Raw genomic sequence first — 25,346 nt, 5'->3', positions numbered from 1 at the left:
GAAACATGCATTAACCTGGGAGGTAATGTGTCCGATCCTTTGGGATTGGTAGAACCTTTTCTTTAATTTGATGAAACAAGATTTTTCGGAAATCATCATGTTTGACTTAGGTACCTCGATGGAGGCCTGAGACTGGGTCACTTTAAGAGAACTGTGTTTGGACTTTGGAGTAACCAGTGAGGTAATAAAGAAGCTGTTTTATGTTGGCTTGGTAAATCTAAGTATTGGAATATCCACCAGCTTTTTGGGGATCGTCTGCCCCATTCTTTGCAGTCCACCCTAATTGAGTGACCACAGCTGGCCCCCACTAGGATCCCGGTCACAGTATCTATAGGTCTATAGGAATCTAATGGCTGCTGAGGGAATTAACCCATGATTAGAGTTGGTCAAAACTTATCCAACAGAATTTTTTCTATTTGAAAATGCTATTTTGTCAAAATTGAAACTTCCAGTGGAAACATGTCAGTTTGGACAAAATTTCATTTTAATAAAATGTAAAAGCATTTTTACAATGAAATGTTTTGACTTTTTAATTTAGAATAGTGTTTTGTATCAAATTTTTTTCTCTTAAAAGTCAAAATTTGAATGAAACTTTGATTTTTATTGAAATGAAACATCTAGTTGTGTTCTGTGGAAAATTCTGATTTAGAATGAAAACAAATTTTTCACAGAGCAGAAATTCTAGTCCCTGTGCAGCTCTACTAACCTAGGGTCCCATGACTCAAAGCAAAATGGTTTAGTCATATTCCATTCCGTAATCATACTGAGATACCCAGACTTCCCGACCCGCTGCTATAGTGAAACTGGGGACCAAGAGGTGAAAAGCTCCATATCCCATCCCCTGACTGTTCTGAGCTTCCAGTCCCCCCAGGAGCCTTGACTGTGATCTTAATTCTGTTTCTGGGAGACAAGCAGCAGGTGGGTCCCAAGATGAATGGATACAAACACAGCCATGACGATCAACAGACGGAAAATCCAGGAGCTCCAAAAGAAGAAGACATGGTGGCGGGATGGACCAACTGACAAATTCTCTGGGGAAACAGGAAGCGGGACAGGACTCAGCAGAACAAATCCAAGGGCCATCAGTTAGCGTTCCATGCAAACTAACACAGGCTAAATAATTTCACTTTGAAAACTCCATCTAAGAAAGCAGGGACAGGGTGGAAGCAAGCATAAACTAACCCAAAACTCTCACTCCAAAAACTTGGACCTTTCACCCCAAATTTCAACTACCCCCATAATTCTTCTCACTCAACTCAAAATTTGCATCCAAAAATTCAGCCCTGGCAAACCTTCAGCCCTCACTCCTTTAAAACTCCCTCCTCCTCATGCTTCACACAAAGAACCCAAACCACAGGGTTTCCAGGGCTGTGAAGAGCCAGATTAGAGCCATTCTCCCAATCCCACAACTCCTGCCTCGCCCCACCCCCAGCTCTCAGATCCCTTCCCCAAAGACTCCCCTCTCCCAGGCTTACTCTGCTACCCTACAGTCCTCCATAGAGTCATAGAGGACCACCACATCATCTTGTCTGACCATTTGTAGATCACAGACCACCAGCACCACTCAGCACCTACACACTAAATCCATAGGCTTTCTGCCACTGGTGGGAGGCAGGAAGGAGAGAGACATGCCTCCCACAAGGGTTTACTATCCTGGTGATGTTCCCCTCCTCATGGCTAATGGACTCAGGAAATCATTCCCACTTTCTCCCCATCACCAATTACCCTCTGCAAGCCCACTTTGCCTTGGACTGGGGAGAATAAGGGGTTCCTCAACCACAGGGATCAGGGGTGGGATCAAGACAAGACCTTGAGTCATACCTGGGTCTGAGCAGACCACCACCACGGCATTCACATCAGCGTGGAGCTTCCTCTCTGACAGCCATGAGCTGCACTGAGAGATGTTGTGGTCTGCAGGGCCACAGAGTAGGCCATGGAGTGCCAATGAGTGGCCTGATGCTGGCATAGATGATGTCTCCAGAGGTGATCCACAGCCCAGACTGCCACAGAGGATGGAGGAGGATGCGGTGCTCCAGCCCAGGCTGCACACAGTGCCCCATCTGCCATGGAGAAATACCTCTACACGCCCTACACAGGGGCCTTGGTCACCTACCAGGCGCACACCAGAGATATCTGCAGGAGAAAGGGCAAGGTTGGGGACAAGTACTGCAGATTGAGACTGGCCCTGTGTCGGAGAGATTTTGTTCAGTACCACAGCAGAATGTGGCCTCCAGCCACACAGGACCAGAGCCTGGTCCAAAGCTGAACCATGGAGATTCCAATGCAGATCCACACCCCAGCTGTTTGCACACCACCGCAGAGTCATGAGCATCCCAGTGCTTATCACACACTGTGCCCCAGGTGGCTTCATGCAGTACCTCCAACCACCCAGTGCAGGGGTTGTCTCCACCTACCAGTCGCACACTAGAAATATCTATGGGAAGAGAATCAATGAGAGGAGTCAATGTACTCCTTTCCAAGGGCTGAAATTCTCTCACACTCTCCAACGTACCAGTGATCTGTCAGTTTATATATAGGTAACCTGAACTGAAGTAGTTCTCAGGGCTGGTAGCCACCTTTCCTTATTCCCTTACAGTCTTCTGCCACTATGTGATCACTTGGTGTCTTGCACTCCCATCCTTTTAAGCTCACACACATCTCAAACTATTGCACCATGCTCCAGTGGCTAGGGCACAAAACTGGTGGACAGGAGACCTCACTTCCATTCCGATCACTGTGTGATTTTGGGCAAATCACTTAACCTCTCTGTGCATCTGGAAAATGGGGATAATTATGTTTATCCACTACTGTAAAATGTTTTGAAATTAAGTAAAAAAATCTCCTGTATAGGTATGAAGTACGGCTGTCAATTAATTGCAGTAAACTCACACAATTAACTAAAAAAAATTAATCAGCATTAATCAGTTTTAATCACACTGTTAAACAATAGAATACCAATTGAAATGCATTAAATATTTTGGCTGTTTTTCTACATTTTCATATGTACTGTATTCTGTGTTGTAATTGAAATCAAAGTGTATATTTTTGATTAAATATTTGCACTGTAAAAATGATAAAATATTTTTTTCAATTCATCTCATACAAGTAATGTCATGAAAGTGCAATTTACAAATGCAGATTTTTTTTGTTACATAACTGCACCAAAACCAAAACAACGTACAATTTTAGAGCCTGGAAGTCCACTCAGTCCTACTTCTTGTTCAGCCAATCGCGCAGTCAAAGAAGTTTGTTTACATTTACAGGCGATAATGCTGCCTGCTTCTTACTTACAATGTCTCCAGAAAGTGAGAACAGGAATTTGCATGACACTTTTGTAGGTATTTACATGCCAGATATGCTAAACATTTGTATGCCCCTTCATGCATCAGCCACCATTCCAGAGGACATGCTTCCATGCTGATGATGCACATTTAAAAAAAATATGTATTAATTAAATTCGTGACACAATTCTCCCCCAAGGAGTCTTGGCTGAACAAGAAGTAGGACTGAGTGGACTGGCAGGCTCTAAAAGTGTACATTGTTTTATTTTTGAATGTAGTTTTTTTTACATAATTCTACATTTGTAAGTTCAACTTTAATGACACAGACACTACTTGTATTAGGTGAATTGAAAAATACAATTTATTTTGCTTGTTTACAGAGCAAATACTTGTAACCAAAAATAAATATAAAGCACTGTACACTTTGTATTCTGTGTTGTAATTGAAATCAATATATGTGAAAATGTAGAAAACATCAACAAATATTTAAATGGTATTCTGTTATTGTTTAACAGTGTGACTAATCATGCAATATTTTTTTAATCACTTGACAGCCCTCGTGCAAAGTATTATTAATTATTATGTGACCAGTATGCAAGGTTAAATGTGGTAGTAAGAGCCTAATATGCAGAGAGAGAGATCTCTCCCACAGATCAGTGAGATGAAAAGAAGAGCATGCCTAGGGAGGTTGTAGACTCTCCATCATTGGGGATTTTTAAGAGCAGGTTGGACAAACACCTGTCAGGGATGGTCTAGATAATACTTAGTCCTGCCTTGAGTTCAGGGGACTGGACTAGATGACCTCTTGAGGTCCCTTCCAGTTCTATGATTCTGTGATTCTAATGGATTCCATTTCATTCACCTTGAGTTTACAGCTTCAGAATTAGGAGTCAGACACAATCTGCCAGCAGTTGTCTGGGAAAACATGGCCAGAGAGTAGGGGTTGGCGATTACTGTCTGATTTAAAAGCCACTAAAAGTTAGAGAAACAAGACGAGCTTAAAATTGTAAATGTGATATAATCCATCACATTGTCTTCTCTATAACAGGAAAGGCAACAAAAACCTCAAATCCGAATTATTATTAGTGATGTGGCCATTTTAAGAAGTAACAAATAGAGTCTTTCCAAAATAATAATATCCTAAAAAAATTCTTTCCAATTTTCCACAGTTTCTGGACCCCTGCACATTCCCTACTATTTAAAGGTCAAAATATCAAAAGCAATTAGAACTGAGTGAATAAGGAAGCATAAGCTTAGTGAATGCATCTTTGTTTTCAATAAAAAGCTTAATAGGGCAGTTCAGTGTTCACACTGGAGTATGTCCAGTACAGTTGATTGTGAAATGTTTTTTCCCTATGAACTTTTTTATTACAATTTTTTTTAATTTGCTACACAAATTTTTGAGTTCTCAACAAAATTTCCAAAACTGACATTTTCTTGATTTTCAGCAATCAGAGTTGATTTAAGATTAACTAATATAAACTACTTTTAAACTGAAATAAGAGCCCTTTGCATTGGTTTATCTAAATTATATGTTAAGTTAAACCCAGGGATCTTTCTCATGCAGACAAGGCCACTGTCTTCCAAACTGACACATTTCCCACCCAATGTGAATTTTTCATGCTAAAATTATAACTTCCCCACCTTTCTGAAAGGAAACCAGAGAAGTCAACATGCTTCCCTAGCAAGCACAGTACCATCTGCATTCAATGTAACTGGCTGATCAGAGCTGCAGACTCACCCTCTGCCATGAGGTCCCCGTCAGAGAGAAGGCAGAGTAGGAGGAATCTCAAGGTGGATATCATTATCCAAATTAATTCTTCACGGTGCCCCAGGAGAGGAGATGTGTGAGCAGGTGACTCCGGACCACAGTTAGTGCGGCTTATGTCACCACTGCAGAGTGCGAGTGCTGGACAATCTCTTGACTTCCTGCCATTCAGCTCTGCAGTCACCCCCAATGTAGTGGCTTGTGACCACAGCCAATGTCTCATGCAAAGTGTTGGCTGTGGGAAGTAACTTGACTTATTGTTATCTGGCTCTGTGGTCTGGCTCTTCAGCCTGGGGTCCTTAGGCTGCTCTCAGAGTTACAGAGACCTTGGAAACTTAGCCATAGAAGTTACTACTACTAATTATAACAACTGGTGTTTCTATAGCACCTCTGAACCTCAAAGAACTTTACAGGCATTATTGAATTTACCTTGAATGGGGCCTGATTCTGCCCTCACACTGTTGGAAATCAGGAGTGACACATGGGCATTACACTGGTGTAAAATTAGTAGCCTCCATGCTTTCATAGAATCATAGAATATCAGGGTTGGAAGGGACCTCAGGAGGTCATCTAGTCCAACCCCCTGCTCAAAAGCAGGACCAATCCCCAATTAATCCCCAATTGGAAGCAGGGATTTGAAATTAGGTAGCAGGAAAGGGGTCAATATAGTGAAAAGGATTTGCTTTTTGCTAGCCCTGTGAAAATCCACCCAAATTAAACACTTCTGGAAACCATCATTTGCACATGTGGTTTCTTAGGATATATCTACACAGCTTACAGAAGCGAGCCTCGCAGCCTGGGTTGACTGACTTGAGCTAGCAGGGCTCATGCTAGTGCTCTGAAAATAGCTTTGTAGAGAGCACTTTGAAGTTGTGAGTTGGGCTGTGGCTCAGGCACTGAAGCCTAGGAACAGGGGTTTGGCTTCAAAGCCCAAACTCCAACCTGGCCTGCAACTTCAAAGCATTGTCTACACAGCTATTTTTAGAGAGTTAGTGCAAACCCCATCAGCCCGAGTCTGTCATCCTGGGCTGGGAGGCTCACTCCTGCTGGGTAGAGGCTGACAGCATTCTGGCGCAAAACTTCTTTTACCCTTCTTCCTCACCAGAGCTCACTGAGCATGCTTTAGCCTGGGGCCGAGCAGGACTTTTCCTGTAATTGGTCCTTGTGGCTGCTGTGGGGCTAGATGCGGGGATGGAGACTAGGGATCCTGTCTCCGCTGTGCACTCAGTGACTCCCTTCTGGCACCTTGGCAGCGAGGAAGAGAAGGAGGAAAGAACATGATTGAAATGCAGAGGGATTGGCAACGGGGGGGGGGGAGGGGAGTAGAGGGAGATCAAGTCAGAGGTGGGGGGGATAGAAGCAAGGACAGCAGAGGCAGAAGGAGGCATATGTCTCTTCCTGTAAATGGCTCATCACATTGTTATTTTGCTGTGTTAATGGACCCCCCCCACACACACACACAAAATGTGTCTGTGAAACCTATTTGGCTGATTTTCCTTTATCTCATCCCTGCTGCCGATCGAAATTTATTCATCAAAATTTTTTTGGTCAAAAACAGCTTTTCAACAAAAAGGAAAATTTTACATTTTGAAGAATTGTGTTTTTGTCAGAATGTTTAGTGGAAAAAAGGCATTTCCCAACCAGCTCTACCCTGCTGCATGAGTAGGAAGACATCCCAGAGTGTATTGCTCCATATGGTACTGGTGCTGTCCTCTGTGCACTCCCTGCTCACTACAGGATTGTACCCAGGTTGTCCCAGGGTACATTGACACCCTTTTAGTCAGTGGGGTGCATGTAGACACACAAATATCATTTACACATAGTTAAAGGTTAGAAAAGCTGCTGCTGTGTGGGTGCTGCTTGCTTGCATTTGCTATAAGCAGGTCAGATGAGAATGCCACAGCCTGGTTACAATGCACATCCATCCTTGTACTGCGGACCAGGCTATAATTTTGCATTCCTTTATAACAGAATTCTGAAGGATTCTAGAGACTGAACTGTGGAAGAATTTCTGGTCTGTTTATGGTTCTGGAGCTCTGCCAGCTCAGAACTGCAGAGACAGCCTGATGTCTTCAATTACTGATTGCATTTTCTACTTGAGCTGGAGAACTCCCCCCTGCAGCCTTCACACTCACTGAAAGGCATCTCACTCAGCTGGCCCGTGCTTGCCAGGGACAGATCTGCTAGGCCGGAAGAATCCCATGCACTGATACAGGCTGGGGACCAACTGGCTAAGCGGCAGTTCTGCCGAAAAGGACCTGGGGATTACAGTGGACAAGAAGCTGGATATGAGACAACAGTGTGCCCCAGTTGCCAAGAAGGCTAACGGCATATTGGGCTGCATTAGTAGGAGCACTGCCAGCAGATCAAGGGAAGTGATTATTCCCCTCTATTCGGCACTGGTAAGGCCACATCTGGAGTATTGTGTCCAATTCTGGACCCCCTACTCCAGAAGGGATGTGGAGAAATTGGAGAGAGTCCAGCGGAGGGCAACAAAAATGATCAGGGGGCTAGGTCACATGACTTACGAGGAGAGGCTGAGGGAACTGGGGTTACTTAGTCTGCAGAAGAGAAGAGTGAGGGAGGATTTCATAGCAGCCTTCAACTACCTGAAGGGGGGTTCGAAAGAGGATGGAGCTAGGCTGTTCAAAGTGGTGGCAGATGACAGAACAAGGAGTAATGGTCTCAAGTTGCAGTGGGGGAGGTCTAGGTTTGTTGGATATTTGGAAAAACTATTTCACAGGAGAATGGTGAAGCACTGGAATGGGTTACCTAGGGAGGTGGTAGAATCTCCATCCTTAGGGGTTTTTAAGTCCTGGCTTGACAAAGTCCTGGCTGGGATGATTTATTTGGGGTTGGTCCTGCTTTGAGCAAGGTGTTGGACTAGATGACTTCCTGAGGTCCCTTCCAACCCTGATATTCTATGATTCTATGCTAGACCTAAAGAGTATTCCTCCATGAACTGTTCTTCCTCCTGTAAGCAGAGTCTGAATGAGCTCTCCCCTGACATCTAGTGACGCTCTGGGGGAAAAGACGTCAGTAGCAGACTCTGTTTTCATAGACGTGCCTGGTGCAGCATGATGCTTTGCCAAAATGATCAATTTTGGCTGGTTTTGGATTACAAATCACTCTAGTATTTGAATGCAGGGGTAAGGAAATGTTGTCATGCTTACTGTCTGAGTTAAAGGGCAGCAGAACTGTGCTTGGCCTGCCCTGATTGAGGGGGTTATCCTGAACTGAACCTCACTTGCTAAGCAAAGAGAAGGGATGCCAAATTCCAGGGAAGCTGAGAGTGGGTGGGACAGGTGTTCCTCGTGGTGGATTGGTCTCTACCTAAAGAGTCCTAGACACTCTTTGACCTGCCCCTTTCTAGTGGTTAATGGCAGAGCTAATTAGACTCAATTAAAAGCCATTGTTTCTTGTTGGTGATTCCTAGTGCTGACATCACTGCTGAGTGGGTCTAAAAGCTAATCCTTAGCTCTTGCCTGGGAACAGTGAAAGAAAACACAGAGACTTCACTGGCTGTGAGGTTCCTCATTCCCTGCTGAATTTACTAAGAGCCATGTTAAGGGGTGGAACCTCAGCCGGTGACATCACAGAAGCAGCAAACAGTGGTGACCAGTGGCAGCAGAGTGGCAGTGGCTAGCAGTGGTATAGAGACAGTGGCAGCTGTGAGCCAGTTGCAGAGGCAGCAGCAGAGGCATTGTTTGATTCCCCCAGGGGTGGGAGGTGAACCCCTGTGAACACAGCTCTGAACTCTGGGTCTTTGCCAACCAAGTACAGCAACTGTGAGTGGAGTGCAGCAGAAGGAGAGGGGAGTGATGTGTTAAATCATTTGTTGGACTTTCACACACAAGATTGGAAACTGAGGCAAAGAACCCAGCCCAACATACTGTGCAGTCAGGTTTGCTTATGGTCACATGCTTTTGAATGTGGTTGTGGCATTTTCCCAAACTAATGCTGGATTCCCTTTCCCTTCTAATAAAAGTTCTCATTTGTTGACAGACTCGGTGCTTGGGAGTGGGGAAGTATTGCCTCTTAGAGGTGCCCATGGGTGGTGTGACATTTTCCCAGACCACTGGGTGGGGGCTTGAGCTAGTTCTGTATTGTATTATTAAGAGGAACCCCTTGATATTGAACCTGGCCCTTGTTGCTGCTGACTCCACCTGGTAGAAGGTTATACTCTTGCATGCATGGGGTGGGGCTGGGGTTTGCAGGACTGGTTTGAGTAGATGTATATGGAGATGGGGCCACATCATGACCCTTCCAGCTCAGGGGAGGTTAGTCAGAAAAATTAATCTAGACTGGGGTAATCTCAGCTCTTTTGGAATTGCACTACAGGGGCTCCTCTTCCTACATCTTTCTACAACTCTCCGCAGAGGCAGCCTCAGACATGGGAGGTCATGGGAATGCAGTTCCAATGGAGTTGTGATGCCAGGAACTGAGGAGGGAGGAACCAGGGGACCTTGAGTCAGTACAAAGAAACATAGATGTTGTGACTGGGGTCCTGGGGGGCCACTCTGAGATTGGCAATCAGGGCAAACTGCAAAGAATGGGGCAGACAATCCCCCAAACTGGTGGTTATTCTAATACTTAGATTCACCAAACTAGTAACAAAACAGTTTCCACAATACCTTACTGGTTACCCAGAAGCCAGAACTACAGTAATAATAAAAAAACAAGAGACAGAAAAGGAGATGGCAAAAGAGGGACCATAAAAATTTAGAAATAAGAAGGGAAGAGGACATTTGGTGGTAAGAATGATGTTATTTATTCCTTGCATATGAAGCCATATTCTGAAAGGTGCTAAGTGCTCTTAACTCCCACTGATTTCAGTGCGAGTTTGGGGTTGCTACTTCTGAGACATGAAATGTTATTTTTATTGCCCTTAGGTCAAATCTCTGCCCACAGCCTGAGCAGATGGGATGTGCACAGAGGAAGTGAGTTTGCATAGGGTCTTTGTAGATGGAATCCAAGTCCTCACCTTGCTGCACTTGCCACTAGCCTGCCAGTAGTCTGACAGGCAGCAGCTTCTTGGCTCCTGATTGGCTCTCCACCCTATATAAACCCACAGGGCATTCCAGGAAGTGCCCACAGAACGGCATGGATCTCCAACCCGGACCCTGAACCCATGCACTGTATAGCAACCCCTCTGACGGGAAAAAAGCGCCATCACCACCACAGGCTGTGTTTCTACTGTGGAGGATCTAGCCATGCACTTGCCAACTGGCCACCCCGCGGTCTAGTACTATGCAGTTTGGGAAACAACCACACCCAGACCTGGTAGATGTGGTTGGTCAGGGTGAGTCCTGAAATAATGCCCCTGTCATAAATATAAAGGGAAGGGTAAACACCATTAAAATCCCTCCTGGCCAGAGGAAAAACCCTTTCACCTATAAAGGGTTAAGAAGCTAGGATAACCTCGCTGGCACCTGACCAAAATGACCAATGAGGAGACAAGATACTTTCAAAGCTGGAGGGGCGGGGGGAGAAACAAAGGGTCTGGGTCTCTCTGTGTAATGCTTTTGGCAGGGACAGAACAGGAATGGAGTCTTAGAACTTAGTAATCTAGCTAGATATGCGTTAGATTCTGTTTGTTTAAATGGCTGAGAAAATAAGATGTGCTGAATGGAATGGATATTCCTGTCTTTGTGTCTTTTTGTAACTTAAGGTTTTGCCTAGAGGGATTTTCTATGTTTTGAATCTAATTATCCTGTATGCTATTTACCATCCTGATTTTACAGAGGTGATTCTTTTACTTTTTCTTCTATTAAAATTCTTCTTTTAGGAAACTGAATGCTTTTTCATTGTTCTTAATATCCAAGGGTTTGGGTCTGTGGTCACCTATGCAAATTTGTGAGGATTTTTATCAAACCTTCCCCAGAAAGGGGTGCAAGGTTTTGGTGAGGATTTTGGGGGGAAAACATTTCCAAACGGGCTCTTTCCTAATAAAATAAAACCAGTTAGAGGTTTGGTGGTGGCAGCGAAAGTCCAAGGGCAAAAGGTAAAATAGTTTGTACCTTGGGGAAGTTTTAACTTAAGCTGGTAAAAGTAAGCTTAGGAGGTTTTCATGCAGGTGCCCACATCTGTACCCTAGAGTTCAGAGTGGAGAAGGAACCATGACATGGTGGCAGAGCAGTGAGATCAACTTGAAATCGTTTTGAGATTTTTTGAACCAGAAGCACAGATTTGAAAAGGATTTTTTTTCCTTTGGGCTGCTGGAAAGCAGGTTAAACTGAAAGCAGTTAGAGGTTTTTTTGCTCTGCTTTGGGGCCAGAGCAGAGACAAAACAAGACTACAAGAAGGATGTCCTCACACTACAAGAAGGATGTGGAATAATTGGAAAGAGTCCAGTGGAGGGCAACAAAAATTATTTTAGGGGACTGGAACACATGACTTATGAGGAGAGGCTGAGGGAACTGGGATTGTTTAGTCTGCGGAAGAGAAGAATGAGGTGGGTTTTGACAGCTGCTTTCAACTACCTGAAAGGGGGTTCCAAAGAGGATGGATCTAGACTGTTCTCAGTGGTAGCTGTTGACAGAACAAGGAGTAATGGTCTCAAGTTGCAGTGGGGGAGATTTAGGTTGGATATTAGGAAGAACTTTTTCACTAGGAGGGTGGTGAAACACTGGAATGTGTTACCTAGGGAGGTGGTGGAATCTCCTTCCTTAGAAGTTTTTAAGGTCAGGCTTGACAAAGCCCTGGCTGGGATGATTAATTGGGGATTGATCCTGCGCTGAGCAGGGGGTTGGACTAGATGACCTCCTGAGGTCCCTTCCAACCCTGATATTCTATGATTCTATGATTAAAAGGGAATTGTCTTTTGTGAGCTGGAATTTTCTCTACCTAAAGGCAGGGTAGTCAACCTCCTGCAGGGAAATTCACAAGTCTTCACAGACCAGAAGTATTTTTTTTTTTTTACCTAAGAGCAACTAGAGGGGTTTTCTGCCTATTTGCCTGGAGACAAAGGTGTAAGGGGGTTTTGGGGTTTTTTTTTTTAGGATTTCTCTGTAGGCTGACAATCACTATCAGAGAATATAGGTATCATATTACAGCACACCAAAATTTTACAAGCCAAGGGTTTTTTTTGTTTTCTTTCTAACTCTCAGGTGTAAAGTTAGTTAAAAACAGAGAGGTTAGGATGACAGACTCCACGGTTCAACAAAAGCTGGAATTAGCCAGATTTGAGGCTGACGAAAAACAAAAGGAACACGAAAAACAGGTAGGACTCAGATGGATGGAGATGGAGGAGAAGGAAAAAGAGAGGAAGCATGCATTGGAGATGGAGAAGGCAAAGGCTCAGCAGAATATACCAACAAACCCTAGCAATCCTTCTCCAGGTACCACTTCCCATCCCAGAAAGTTCCCCACCTACAAGGCAGGCGATGATACCGAAGCCTTTTTAGAAAACTTCGAAAGGGCCTGCCTTGGGTACAGCATCTCTACAGACCAATACATGGTAGAGCTGAGGCCGCAGCTCAGTGGACCCTTAGCTGAGGTGGCGGCTGAAATGCCTAAGGAACACATGAACCAGTATGAACTGTTTAAAACCAAAGCAAGAGTCAGAATGGGGATAACACCCGAGCATTCCCGTCAGCGGTTCAGAGCCCTAAGGTGGAAACCAGATGTGTCATTTACCCAACATGCCTACCACATTGTGAAACATTGGGATGCCTGGATATCAGGAGCAAGTGTTAAATTTCCAGAAGATTTGCCCTTCCTAATGCAAATGGAGCAGTTCCTAGAGGGTGTTCCTGAGGAAGTAGAAAGATACATCCTAGATGGGAAGCCCAAAACTGTAATCGAGGCGGGGGAGATCGGAGCCAAATGGGTGGACGTGGCAGAAAAGAAAAAAACTGGTCGCAGTTGGAGCGGATACCAGAAGGGACAACCTCAGACCACCCCCTACTACCGGGGGCCACCCAAAGCCCCAACTACCACCCAAGGAACCCTCCAGACACCTTATCGTCCTGCCACCCCGTTCTCCAGCAACCCACCTCGCTCCAGTGACCCATCAGCTGGATGTTGTTTTAAATGTAATGAGCCAGGGCATGTAAAGGCCAACTGCCCCAAGAACCCCAACAGATTACAGTTCATTGCACCGGAATCACACCAGAGGTCCTCAGGCCCAGATACCTCCCAGATACCCTTGGAGCAGAGGGAAACTGTGAGTGTGGGCGGGAAGAAGGTCACCTTGTGGAGGGACACCGGAGCACAAGTATCAGCTATCCATGCTTCCTTAGTGGACCCCAATTTAATCAATTTAATCAGGGAACGGATGGCCAGGATCCCCTGGGAAAGGAGTCCAGGAGAGCTGGCTGTATTTCAAGGAATCCCTGTTGAGGTTACAGGGACAAACCATCCCGATGAGTCGAAAGAATAGTAAATATGGCAGGCAACCAGCTTGGCTTAATGGTGAAATCCTAGCCGATCTTAAACATAAAAAAGAAGCTTACAAGAAGTGTAAGGTTGGACATATGACCAGGGAAGAGTATAAAAATATTGCTCGGGCATGTAGGAATGATATCAGGAGGGCCAAATTGCACCTGGAGCTGCAGCTAGCAAGAGATGTCAAGAGTAACAAGAAGGGTTTCTTCAGGTATGTTGGCAACAAGAAGAAAGCCAAGGAAAGTGTGGGCCCCTTACTGAATGAGGGAGGCAACCTAGTGACAGAGGATGTGGAAAAAGCTAATGTACTCAATGCTTTTTTTGCCTCTGTCTTCACTAACAAGGTCAGCTCCCAGACTGCTGCGCTGGGCATCACAAAATGGGGAAGAGATGGCCAGCCCTCTGTGGAGATAGAGGTGGTTAGGGACTATTTAGAAAAGCTGGACGTGCACAAGTCCATGGGGCCGGACGAGTTGCATCCGAGAGTGCTGAAGGACTTGGCGGCTGTGATTGCAGAGCCATTGGCCATTATCTTTGAAAACTCGTGGCGAACCAGGGAAGTCCCGGATGACTGGAAAAAGGCTAATGTAGTGCCAATCTTTAAAAAAGGGAAGAAGGAGGATCCTGGGAACTACAGGCCAGTCAGCCTCACCTCAGTCCCTGGAAAAATCATGGAGCAGGTCCTCAAAGAATCAATCCTGAAGCACTTGCATGAGAGGAAAGTGATCAGGAACAGCCAGCATGGATTCACCAAGGGAAGGTCATGCCTAACTAATCTAATCGCCTTTTATGATGAGATTACTGGTTCTGTGGATGAAGGGAAAGCAGTGGATGTATTGTTTCTTGACTTTAGCAAAGCTTTTGACACGGTCTCCCACAGTATTCTTGTCAGCAAGTTAAGGAAGTATGGGCTGGATGAATGCACTATAAGGTGGGTAGAAAGCTGGCTAGATTGTCGGGCTCAACGGGTAGTGATCAATGGCTCCATGTCTAGTTGGCAGCCGGTATCAAGTGGAGTGCCCCAAGGGTCGGTCCTGGGGCCGGTTTTGTTCAATATCTTCATAAATGATCTGGAGGATGGTGTGGATTGCACTCTCAGCAAATTTGCGGATTATACTAAACTGGGAGGAGTGGTAGATACGCTGGAGGGGAGGAATAGGATACAGAAGGACCTAGACAAATTGGAGGATTGGGCCAAAAGAAATCTGATGAGGTTCAATAAGGATAAGTGCAGGGTCCTGCACTTAGGATGGAAGAATCCAATGCACCACTACAGACTAGGGGCCGAATGGCTAGGCAGCAGTTCTGCGGAAAAGGACCTAGGAGTGACAGTGGACGAGAAGCTGGATATGAGTCAGCAGTGTGCCCTTGTTGCCAAGAAGGCCAATGGCATTTTGGGATGTATAAGTAGGGGCATAGCGAGCAGATCGAGGGACGTGATCGTTCCCCTCTATTCGACATTGGTGAGGCCTCATCTGGAGTACTGTGTCCAGTTTTGGGCCCCACACTACAAGAAGGATGTGGATAAATTGGAAAGAGTCCAGCGAAGGGCAACAAAAATTATTAGGGGTCTAGAACACATGACTTATGAGGAGAGGCTGAGGGAGCTGGGATTGTTTAGCCTGCAGAAGAGAAGAATGAGGGGGGATTTGATAGCTGCTTTCAACTACCTGAAAGGGGGTTCCAAAGAGGATGGCTCTAGACTGTTCTCAATGGTAGCAGATGACAGAACGAGGAGTAATGGTCTCAAGTTGCAGTGGGGGAGGTTTAGATTGGATATTAGGAAAAACTTTTTCACTAAGAGGGTGGTGAAACACTGGAATGCGTTACCTAGGGAGGTGGTAGAATCTCCTTCCTTAGAGGTTTTTAAGGTCAGGCTTGACAAAGCCCTGGCTGGGATGATTTAACTGGGAATTGGTCCTGCTTCGAGCAGGGGGTTGGACTAGATGACCTTCAGGGGTCCCTTCCAACCCTGATATTCTATGATTCTATGATTCTATGATTCTAAGTCATGCCTGACTAACCTAATTGCCTTCTATGATGAGATAATTGGCTCTGTGGATGAGGGGAAAGCAGTGGATGTGTTATTCCTTAACTTTAGCAAAGCTTTTGATACTGTCTCCCACAGTATTCTTGCCAACAAGTTAAAGAAGTATGGGCTGGATGAATGGACTATAAGGTGAATAGAAAGCTGGCTAGATTGTCAGGCTCAACGGGTAGCGATCAATGGCTCTATGTCTAGTTGGCAGCCGGTATCAAGTGGAGTGCCCCAAGGGTTGGTCCTGGGGCCGGTTTTGTTCAATATCTTCATTAATGATCTGGAGGATGGCATGAATTGCACTCTCAGCAAGTTTGCAGATGACACTAAACTGGGAGGAGTGGTAGATACACTTGAGGGTAGGGATAGGATACAGAGGGATTTAGACAAATTAGAGGATTTGGCCAAAATAAATCTGATGAAGTTCAACAAGGACAGGTGCAGAGTCCTGCACTTAGGATGGAAGAATCCCATGCACTGTGTGACAAAGCTCTGTCGTTGCCTCCGTGGGTCCCGCATTTCCTGGCGGATTTCGCTAGCCTCAGAGGCTCACTGTGACCCTCCACGTAACACTTCTCTCTCTAGAGACAAGGGTCACAGTCTACTGAGCCATTTTCATCATAAACCAGTGAGGAAGGTGAGGAGAAGTTATCCTTCCTATCCACAGTCTCTGTTGTCTCCCAGTCTCAGTGATTAATCAGGGGGCAAAGGGGTGGGGGGGAGCCCGGGCCCACCCTCTACTCCGGGCTCAAGCCCAGGGACCCTGATAGTATCAGCTATGGTAGCTGACCTTTTAGAAACATGACATGTACAATTCCCTGGGCTACTTCCCCCACAGCAGCCCTCACTTCCTCAGGCTCCACTTCACCCTTACCTCAGGGCCTCCTTCCTTGTGCCTGATATGGTGTGTACTACTCAGTCTCTCCAACAGTGCAACTTCCTCCCACAGCTCCTGACATGCACACCCACCGACTAACTGGGAGGCTTTTAACTAGTTTCAGCCAGCCCCTGATTGGCTTCAGGTGTCCCAATCAACCTAGCATTCTCCCTGCCTTCTGAAAAGTTCTTAATTGGCCCGAGGTGTCTTAATTGACCTGGAGCAGCTGCCATTTCACTTATCCTGGTACCAGGGATTTGTTTGGCCTGGAGCTAATATATCTATCTCCCACTACTTTTCTATAGCCATCTGGCCTTGCCCCGTCACATATCCCCCCCGCCCCCCCTCCCCGCTCAACACCATAGAGTTGGGCAACTTGGGACACCAGACACTATGCTCGTGACAGACCATCAGCGTTGCCATGGTGGCATCAAGCCCTGTGCCGTATGCGGAACTGGAATGGTTGGAGGGATAAGAACCACCTGGTGACTCTCGCATTCTTTTCGTTACTCCACTGCATCCACTGGAGGGGTGCATGGTCCGTCACAAGATTAAATCGCCAACCTAAGAGGTAATAATGCAGTATCTCCATAGCCCATTTGACAGCAAGGCATTCTCTCTCGACTACTGCGTATTTCTGTTCTCTTGGGAGAAGCTTCCTGCTTAGGTAGAGGATTGGGTGTGCCTCTTCTCCCACCATTTGCGACAGAACTGTCCCCAACCCCACCTCGGAAGCATCTGTTTGTAAAATAAATTCCCTGTTAAAGTCCGGGGCTATGAGTACGGGGTCATTACAGATGGCCGTCTGAAGGTCTGTAAATGCCCCCTCTGCTGCGTCGGTCCACTTTACCATGTCTGGACCTTGGGCCTTCACCAGGTCCGTTAGGGGACTTGCCCTAGTGGCAAAGTGGGGAATAAAACGTCGGTAGTAGCCTACCACACCTAGGAACGCATGGACCTGCTTCTTTCAGGTCGGCCAGGGCCAGTTTTGAATTGCCTCTAGCTTATTCGTTTGGGGCTTCACTATGCCCCTTCCCACAATATATCCCAGGTACCTAGCCTCTGCTAGCCCTAAGGTGCATTTAGCGGGATTAGCAGTGAGGCCAGCTCGCCTTAAGATGGGCAGTACTGCCTCAACTTTCTCCAGGTGGGTTCCCCAGTCTGGCGTATGGATGATGACATAATCTAGGTATGCAGCTGCATAACTAGTATGGGGGCGCAGCAGCTTATCCGTGAGGCGCTGGAATGTGGCCAGGGCCCATGTAACCCAAAAGGGAGGACGGTGTACTGGAATAGCCCATCTGGGGTGGAGAACGCTGTCTTTTCTTTAGCTTCTTTGGTCAGAGGAATCTGCCAGTACCCTTTTGTCAGATCCAGTGTAGTCAAGAATCAGGCACTACCCAGTCGGTCAACCAGTTCGTCGATGCCTGGTATGGGGTATGCATCAAACTGGGATATTTCATTCAGTCGGCGAAAGTCATTACAGAATCTCATGCTACCGTCAGGTTTAGGCACTAGAACAATGGGACTGGACCACTGACTGTAGGATTCTTCAATAACCCCTAATTCTAACATTTTCTTTACTTCGGCCTTGATTTCTTCTCTTTTGGCTTCTGGGATTTGGTAGGGTCTCAATGTTACCTTGGCTCCAGGGATCGTGTGGATATGGTGATAGGTCTCAGTCATCCTCCCTGGTTTTGTAGAGAACACATCTCGGTTGTGATTAATCATGCCGGCTGCCTCGATCTTTTGGATCGGCGTCAAGTCAGATGATATCCTCACTTGCTCGTGTAAGTTATCCTCCTGGGGAAGGGTCTCCTGCATGACTAAGCATGCCTCTCGATCATACCAAGGTTTTAGAAGATTGATGTAGTAAATTTGCTCCGATTTCCAGTGGCATGGCTGCCGCACCTTATAGTTCACCTCTCCCACGGCTTCGATTACTTTGTAGGATCCCTGCCACTGGGCCAACAGTTTACTTTCTGCTGTGGGCACCAGTACCATCACCCGATCCCCTGGTTGGAACCGTCAAAGCTTCACTTGGTGGTTATAATGGGTTTGTTGGGTCTCCTGTGCTCTCTCCAAGTGTTCCCGTACAATGGGCATAACTCGGGCTATCTGATCTCTCATCTGCAGTACATGCTCAACTATGTTCCTTCTGGGATTTGGCTCCTCTTCCCAGGCTTCTCTGGCTATATCCAATATGCCCCGAGGGTGGCGCCCATATAGTAGTTCGAATGGAGAGGAACTCGTGGAGGCTTGCGGAACCTCCAGATGGCAAACATGAGGTAAGGCAATAGGGTATCCCAATCTTTCCCATCCCGGCTCATCACTTTCCTGATCATGGCCTTGAGGGTCCTATTGAACCTTCCCACAAGGCCATATGTCTGCGGGTGGTATACAAAGGTCCGTAGGGCTTGTACATGGAGCAATGAACAGAGATCTTTCATCAACTTGGTCACGAAAGGTGTCCCTTGATCAGTCAATATCTCCTTGGGTAGCCCAACCCGGGCAAAGATTTGTACTAGTTCCTTAGCTATTGTCTTGGAAGCTATGTTGCGGAGGGGAACAGCTTCCGGGTACTGGGTTGCATAGTCCAGTACAACAAGCACATGTTGGTGGCCCCAAGCTGTCTTCTTTAGGGGCCGTACCAGATCCATGGCTATCCGTTCGAAAGGAACCTCTATTATTGAAAGAGGTATCAAAGGAGCCCGCAAGTGTGGGCGAGGGTTATGTAACTGATACTCCGGACAAGAGGTGCAGTATCGCCAGACATCTTCATGTACTCCTGGCCAGAAGAACCTCTGCAGGATCCATGCCTGGGTTTTCTCTTTCCCTAGGTGTCCTCCAAACAGGTGACTGTGGGCGAGACTCAATATGGCTTTTTGATGTTTTCGTGGCACCAGAAGTTGTTGTATCTCTTGCTCCTGCACTTGTACCGCGTGGTACAGGAGATCTTTCTTCACTATAAAGTAAGGTCCGGGACCCTGGACCTTCCCATCCACGGATATCCCATCGATCTCGGCCACCTCTTTCCTGGCGTTATCATATCTGGGGTCCTCCGCCTGGTCCAGCCCAAAAGTCTCTCTTCCAGGACTAACCTGCCTAAGCTCCCAGGGGCCGGCTTCTGCTTCTTCCAACAGCTCGCCGCCATCATGGCTGGGGGCAGCCTCTGGCTCACCTTCTGTGGTGGAAGTTTCTCTGTTGGCCGCTCGTGTCCATATGCCTACTAGGGAGGTCTTCTGGCCCTGGGTCAGGATCCGGGTTCCCAAGGCCTTCGCGGCCCTGCTCTCTTTTTTTGTCTACAGCAGGAAACCAATCAATTATTGATGAGCCAGGCGACCCAAGATTGTGCCCTCTTGAGAGAGGTGGTGGACCAGCTGAAGATCCTCACCACCCAGGCCCGGGGGTCCGACGGGACGCCAACCCTTAGGGCCACTGATTATCTGCCAAAGATGACATCAGGAGATGACGTAGAGGCATATCTCCTCTCATTCGAAAGGACTGCTCAGCTTGAGGCATGGCCCCAGGAGCAGTGGGCCATCATTCTCGCCCCTTTCTTGTGTGGAGAGGCTCAGAAGGCCTACTCTGACTTGCCTGCCACAGATGCCACTGACTATACCCGTCTGAAGGCAGAGATCCTAGCACGATCGGGGTAACAGTAGCGGTAAGGGCCCAGAGGTTCCATGAGTGGAAATACCAGGAGAACAAACCCCCGAGGTCCCAGCTATTCGACCTCATACACCTCATGTGGAAGTGGTTACAGCCCGAGGCGTGCAGGCCGGAGGAGATTTTGGAGACCCTGGTCATAGACCATTACATGTGGGGACTGCCGCCAGATCTCCGCAAATGGGTAGGCCAGAACGATCCATCCACGTATGACGAGATGATCACGCTGGTAGAAAGATGGATGACAGCCAGGGAACTGACCCGACTACCCAAGGAAGGCCCCTTTTGAAGCAAACACTTTACCCCAACCCTGGAAGGTTGGTCAGCCAACCCCCCAGTGAGTCCTAGGTGGAAGAAGGGGGGGGGCGAAAACCAGTGGGGACCCCAGAAGGAAGGGATTTGCCTGAGTGGGGGGAACCCCGGAACTAAACCCCCTAACCCCCAGGATAGGGGAGTGATTAAAAGCAATTATAGATGTTGTGCATGTGGGGAGTGGGGACACATAGCAGCACAGTGTCCCAGCACCGAGGAGCCTATCCAATGTAACTTGGGGGATTGGGAGTTCCCATGCTCCCTTATCCACCTTGCAGGGGTCGCATTAGCCCCGCATAATTACACCAGGACAGTGAGGATAAATGGAGCAGAGACTACAGCGCTTGAAAGATGAAAGATTTGTTGGGAAAATGGGTGAAGGGTAAAGAGGTGGCAAATTTTGAAGGAATGCTTGATCTTGTTGCTCAAGAGCATTTCTAGATCATATGTAAGGCTGATGTAAAGCAGTGTCTATGGGACACAAATGTAAAGTCTGTGGATGAGATGGTTCTATTAGCTGATGCCTTCAAACAGACTCTAGCATCTATTGAGGGCAGGCCACAGAAGAGGGGTTTAAAACTGGTGGGAAGGGAGGATCCCATTTTGCCCCTGGGAAGGGAGAAGGGGGTTGGGAGCCTAAATATCCTTTTACACAAAAAACATTCCTCTAACCCTCATCCCCAATCTCCTGTAAAAGCAGAAGAGCCCAAAAGGTGCTATCAGTGTAAATTCCACTGTTCACCTGAGGAATAAATGCCCTGTGCTAGGAGGAAGCAGGTAACCAATAGCTCATGTTAGTTCTGCTGTCCTCAACACAGAAACCCCCCAAGCAATTGAAACCTATCATATTGGTTCTGTGAGGTTAGCCTCTGCAGAACCAGATATGGAGCATGTTAAGGCTCTCCAAATTAATGGCAGGGAGTACTTGGGGCAGTATACTTGTTCAGGGGCTTAATCTCCAGATCACAACCTGAGGGGTATACCTGGGACTATATTTTTAAATGCCTCAAGCATTATCTCTGGATCTGCGTGTTTGATTCCACCTGCATTGTTTCATAGCTTCCCATCTGTGCATAAATCAAGGTCACTGCACAAATGTCCCCACTGATTGCCAGGGGCAGGGACTAACTTTGCATTTATTTACTTTGTTTAAGGTTTCTAAAATGCACCAGTTGCCTGGTCTTGGGGGCACACACAGGAATTAGGAAAATAGAAATTGTTTATTAACAAATAATAATGCACTGAGACTCTTGTCGCAGCAGACAGACCTTCACAGTCACCACTAGCAGCATCTCAGGTAAACGGGTGAGTAAACAGGGGGCCTAATTCTGTCCTGTGGGTCAGCAAATCAGGATTTAATCCCACCAGTGTGAGGAATGAGCACTGGAGCCTTGGTCTGTTCCCTGGGCGCACCCTGCCCCCAGACATCCAAATCCAGGAAAAGTGAGTGGAAGGATCTCAGATGTCATAAAGGGAGAGAGGTGGGTCCAAACTACAGGGGGGATTATAGAGCAACACCTTGAATTGCACCATGCAATGAATGAGAAGCCAATTCAGATATCAGAGAACTTGTGTGCTATGGTCCCATGACCTACAGCTCTAGTGAGAGAGAAGATAAACGTGGTTCTGCAGTGTGCCCATGCACAGCACAAGAAGGTAATGCAGTGAGAAGATTACAGAGCCATGGAGAACTGTGCTGGGTCCACTTCACAGACTAATCATTCCAGTGATGTAGCTAAACTCAAATGGATAAAGGCACTTCTTGTCACAGATGCTACCTGGGGATTTAGGAGTAGACTTGGAGACTGTAGAAGAGTGTCTCACTGGCTGGTGTGCCCCCACATGGCTGAGCATGAGGTAGCAGGCTCTTCTTCTCTGGCTTCCCCTTCTCCTGGCTCGTGGCCTGCTTTTTCTCATGACTCTGACCAAGTCACTTTCAGTCCCACCCCTTCCGGGGTAGCAGCGAGTCCCACAAAAATGGTCCATTGATTTCATGCCAGGTCTTTGGCCCCTGACTCTGGGCCCAGGGTTCCTTACACCCCTTGTCTCCAGGCTTTCACTAGTAATTACCCTTTGTATTAGGGGTTTCATGCCACCTTACTTAGTGGCCACTAGGGATCCCTGGCCCTTCCTCTACTCTTGGTTCCAGTCAAGGGACTCTGTAGCAAACAGCAGAGGTCTGTTTCCTCAGACTCCTTGCTGCCTCCCTGGACTGCTTCTGACCTTGGCCTGTCTCTCAGACCTTTTCTACAGCTTCTGTGACAGGGGCCCTGTCTGGACTCTGCAGCAGTCTTCTTTCCATCTCTATAGCAACAATGCCTCCCAGGGTGCCTTCCTTGTGGTCTCCCAATGTCTCTCCTGGCCTTTTACCAGGGTTCCCGTCTCAGAAGAGGATCCCATGGTCTGGTCTGGTATGCTTCCTGCTTTCCTACAGCCCTGAAGCCCTTTCTTTATATTAACCACCCAGCTCCTCCCCAGCTGGGACTCATCCTTAATTGGGCCTCACCCACCCCACAGGTGCAATCAGGCACTAATTTCTCTCTGGCTTCAGTTAGTTCTTTCATTACCAGTGTGGGGTACACCCCACATCACAGGGATGTAGTAGTCACACATGTTGCAAACCTCACTGGCAGATTGGGGAGAACTCCTTCAATAAGGGAGATAACAGCACCACCCCCTTCCTTCAAATACTTCCCTCATCTACCAGTATCTTCAGCCAGCTTGTTCTCACTATGGCCACCTAACGGCTAGAGCAGGGTGACTGCACCATTCATGTGAGATAGAAAAGACACATCCTGATAGTGCCACTGCCCAAAACAACTCTTGCATCTCAAGAGAATGCAGGCAGAAGTCCAGCAACAGAGTGGGGGCTACTCAGTTGATTTTACCTAATGCAGCATGTATCTACCCTATGGCTCAGGTGGTGTATGTGTGCATTCGGTGCAAGGAGTTCCTGGCCCTCAGAGACCATGTACGGGCTTTAGAGACCAGAGTGGCGGAACTGGAGGAGCTGAGGGAGACAGAGAGGTATATCGATGAGACTTTCCGGGACACAGTAGAACTGTCCCACCCCCAGTCTGACAGCCTCTGTGCTGTTGAGGAGGATGAAAGTCCCAGGGAAGGAGAGCATCTAACTGGAGCAGAGGGAAACAATCTCATAGTTGAGACCCTCCTTCCAGATGATGTTGTGGTATCCTCTCACACTGAGGATACCTCTCCGGGGGAGGGAACTCCAGCTATTAGAAAGAGACAGGTATTAGTAATGGATGATTCAATCATTAGAAACATAGATAGCTGGTGTGATGGGTTGGATCACAGAAACCCCCTTGAAGCTGCCAACTGATGTGCCAAGACTACTTCTGCCCCTGCTTTCTTGCCATGGCAGCTTGGGACTTCAGTGCCCTGCCTGGTTTGAGCCAGACCCACTAGCCTGCTGCAAACCCAGACCCAGGTCTGAACCATGTCCCCTAACAGCTGTAGGCTTAATTGAAAGCAGCTTAAGAAGTGTTCCTGTCTTTAGCACTCAGATGCTGAACTCCCAATGGGGTCCAAACTCCAAATAAATCTGTTTTACTCTGTATAAAGCTTATACAGGGTAAACTCATAAATTGTTCACCCTCTATAACAGTGATAGAGAGATATGCACAGTGCCCCTCCCCAGGTATTAATACATACTCTAGGTTAATTAATAAGTAAAAAGTGATTTTATTAAATACAGAAAGTAGAATTTAAGTGGTTATAAGTAGTAACAGACAGAACAAAGTGAATTGCCAAGCAAAATAAAATAAAACATGCAAGCCTATGCCTAACATAGTAAGAAAACTGAATACAGATAAAACTGCACCTTCAGAGGTGTTTCAGTAAGCTTCCTTTTACAAACTAGTCTCCTAGTCCAGCAATCACTCACACCCCCTGTAGTTACTGTCCTTTGTTCCAGTTTCTCTCAGGTAACCTTGGGGGTGGAGAGGCTATCTCTTGAGCCAGCTGAGGACAAAATGGAGGGGTCTCCCACGGGCTTAAATAGACTTTCTCTTGTGGGTGGAGACCCCCTCCTCTCTCCTATGCAAAGTCCAGCTCCATGATGGAGTTTTGGAGTCATATGGGCCAGTCACATGTCCATGCATGACTCAGTTTTTACAGGCAGCAGCCACTGCCCACATGCTATCTTGAATGTCTCCAGGAAGACTTCTTATGTGGATTGGAGCATTCCAAGATCCATTGTTCATTAATTGTTTCTTGATTGGGCACTTAATTTGCACATTCCTTTCTCAAGAAGCTGACCAAATGCTTTACTAAGGCTACTTAAAAGTCAAGCAAGTACACAGCCAACAGTCAATACTTCAAGTACAAAAATGATACATGCATACAAATAGGATGAATAGATTCAGTAGATCATAACCTTTATAGAGATATGTTATATGGCATATGTAGCATAAAACATATTTCAGTTATGTCATATATACATTCATAAGCATATTTCCATAACACCTTAGGGGGTGCACTATCACAGTTGGGTTTGCAATGACCAGGAGAACTGCATGGTGACTTGTCTGCCTGGTGAATCTTGCCCACATGCTCAGGGTTTAGCTGGTCGCCATATTTGGGGTCGGGAAGGAATTTTCCTCCAGGGCAGATTGGAAGAGGCCCTGGAGGTTTTTTGCCTTCCTCTGTAGCATGGGGCACAGGTCACTTGCTGGAGGATTCTCTGCTCCTTGAAGTCTTTAAACCACGATTTGAGGACTTCAATAGCTCAGACATAGGTGAGATTTATTGCAAAGTGGGTGGGTGAGATTCTGTGGCCTGCGTTGTGCAGGAGGTCAGACTAGATGATCATAATGGTCCCTTCTGACCTTAGTATCTATGAATCTATGGTACAAAGGTTGCGGATCTCTCAAGGAATCTAGATGTGTAGTGCTGGGGAGGAGTCGGCGGTCGTGGTACATGTAATACCAATGACATAGGGAAGGATAGGCGAGAGGTCCTGGAGGCCAAATTTAGGCTGCTAGGTAAGAG

General features: G+C 46.8%; 1 long non-coding RNA gene across 1 annotated transcript; it reads right to left on the bottom strand.

Moving 5' to 3' along the window:
• Positions 1–626: 626 nt before the first annotated feature.
• LOC311514759 lies at positions 627–5,256 on the bottom strand. Its single transcript, XR_014709934.1, has 3 exons — positions 5,023–5,256; positions 1,822–2,133; positions 627–1,031 (listed from the first exon to the last, which is right to left on the bottom strand). It is a non-coding gene; the product is annotated as an uncharacterized lncRNA (long non-coding RNA).
• Between the last annotated feature and the right edge of the window lie 20,090 nt (positions 5,257–25,346).

This window comes from Lepidochelys olivacea (assembly GCF_965140295.1).
Source record: "Lepidochelys olivacea isolate rLepOli2 genome assembly, chromosome: 1".
Taxonomy (NCBI): domain Eukaryota; kingdom Metazoa; phylum Chordata; order Testudines; family Cheloniidae; genus Lepidochelys; species Lepidochelys olivacea.
Note: the sequence above shows the minus strand (reverse complement) of the source record. Positions and strands in the feature narration are given on the sequence as shown.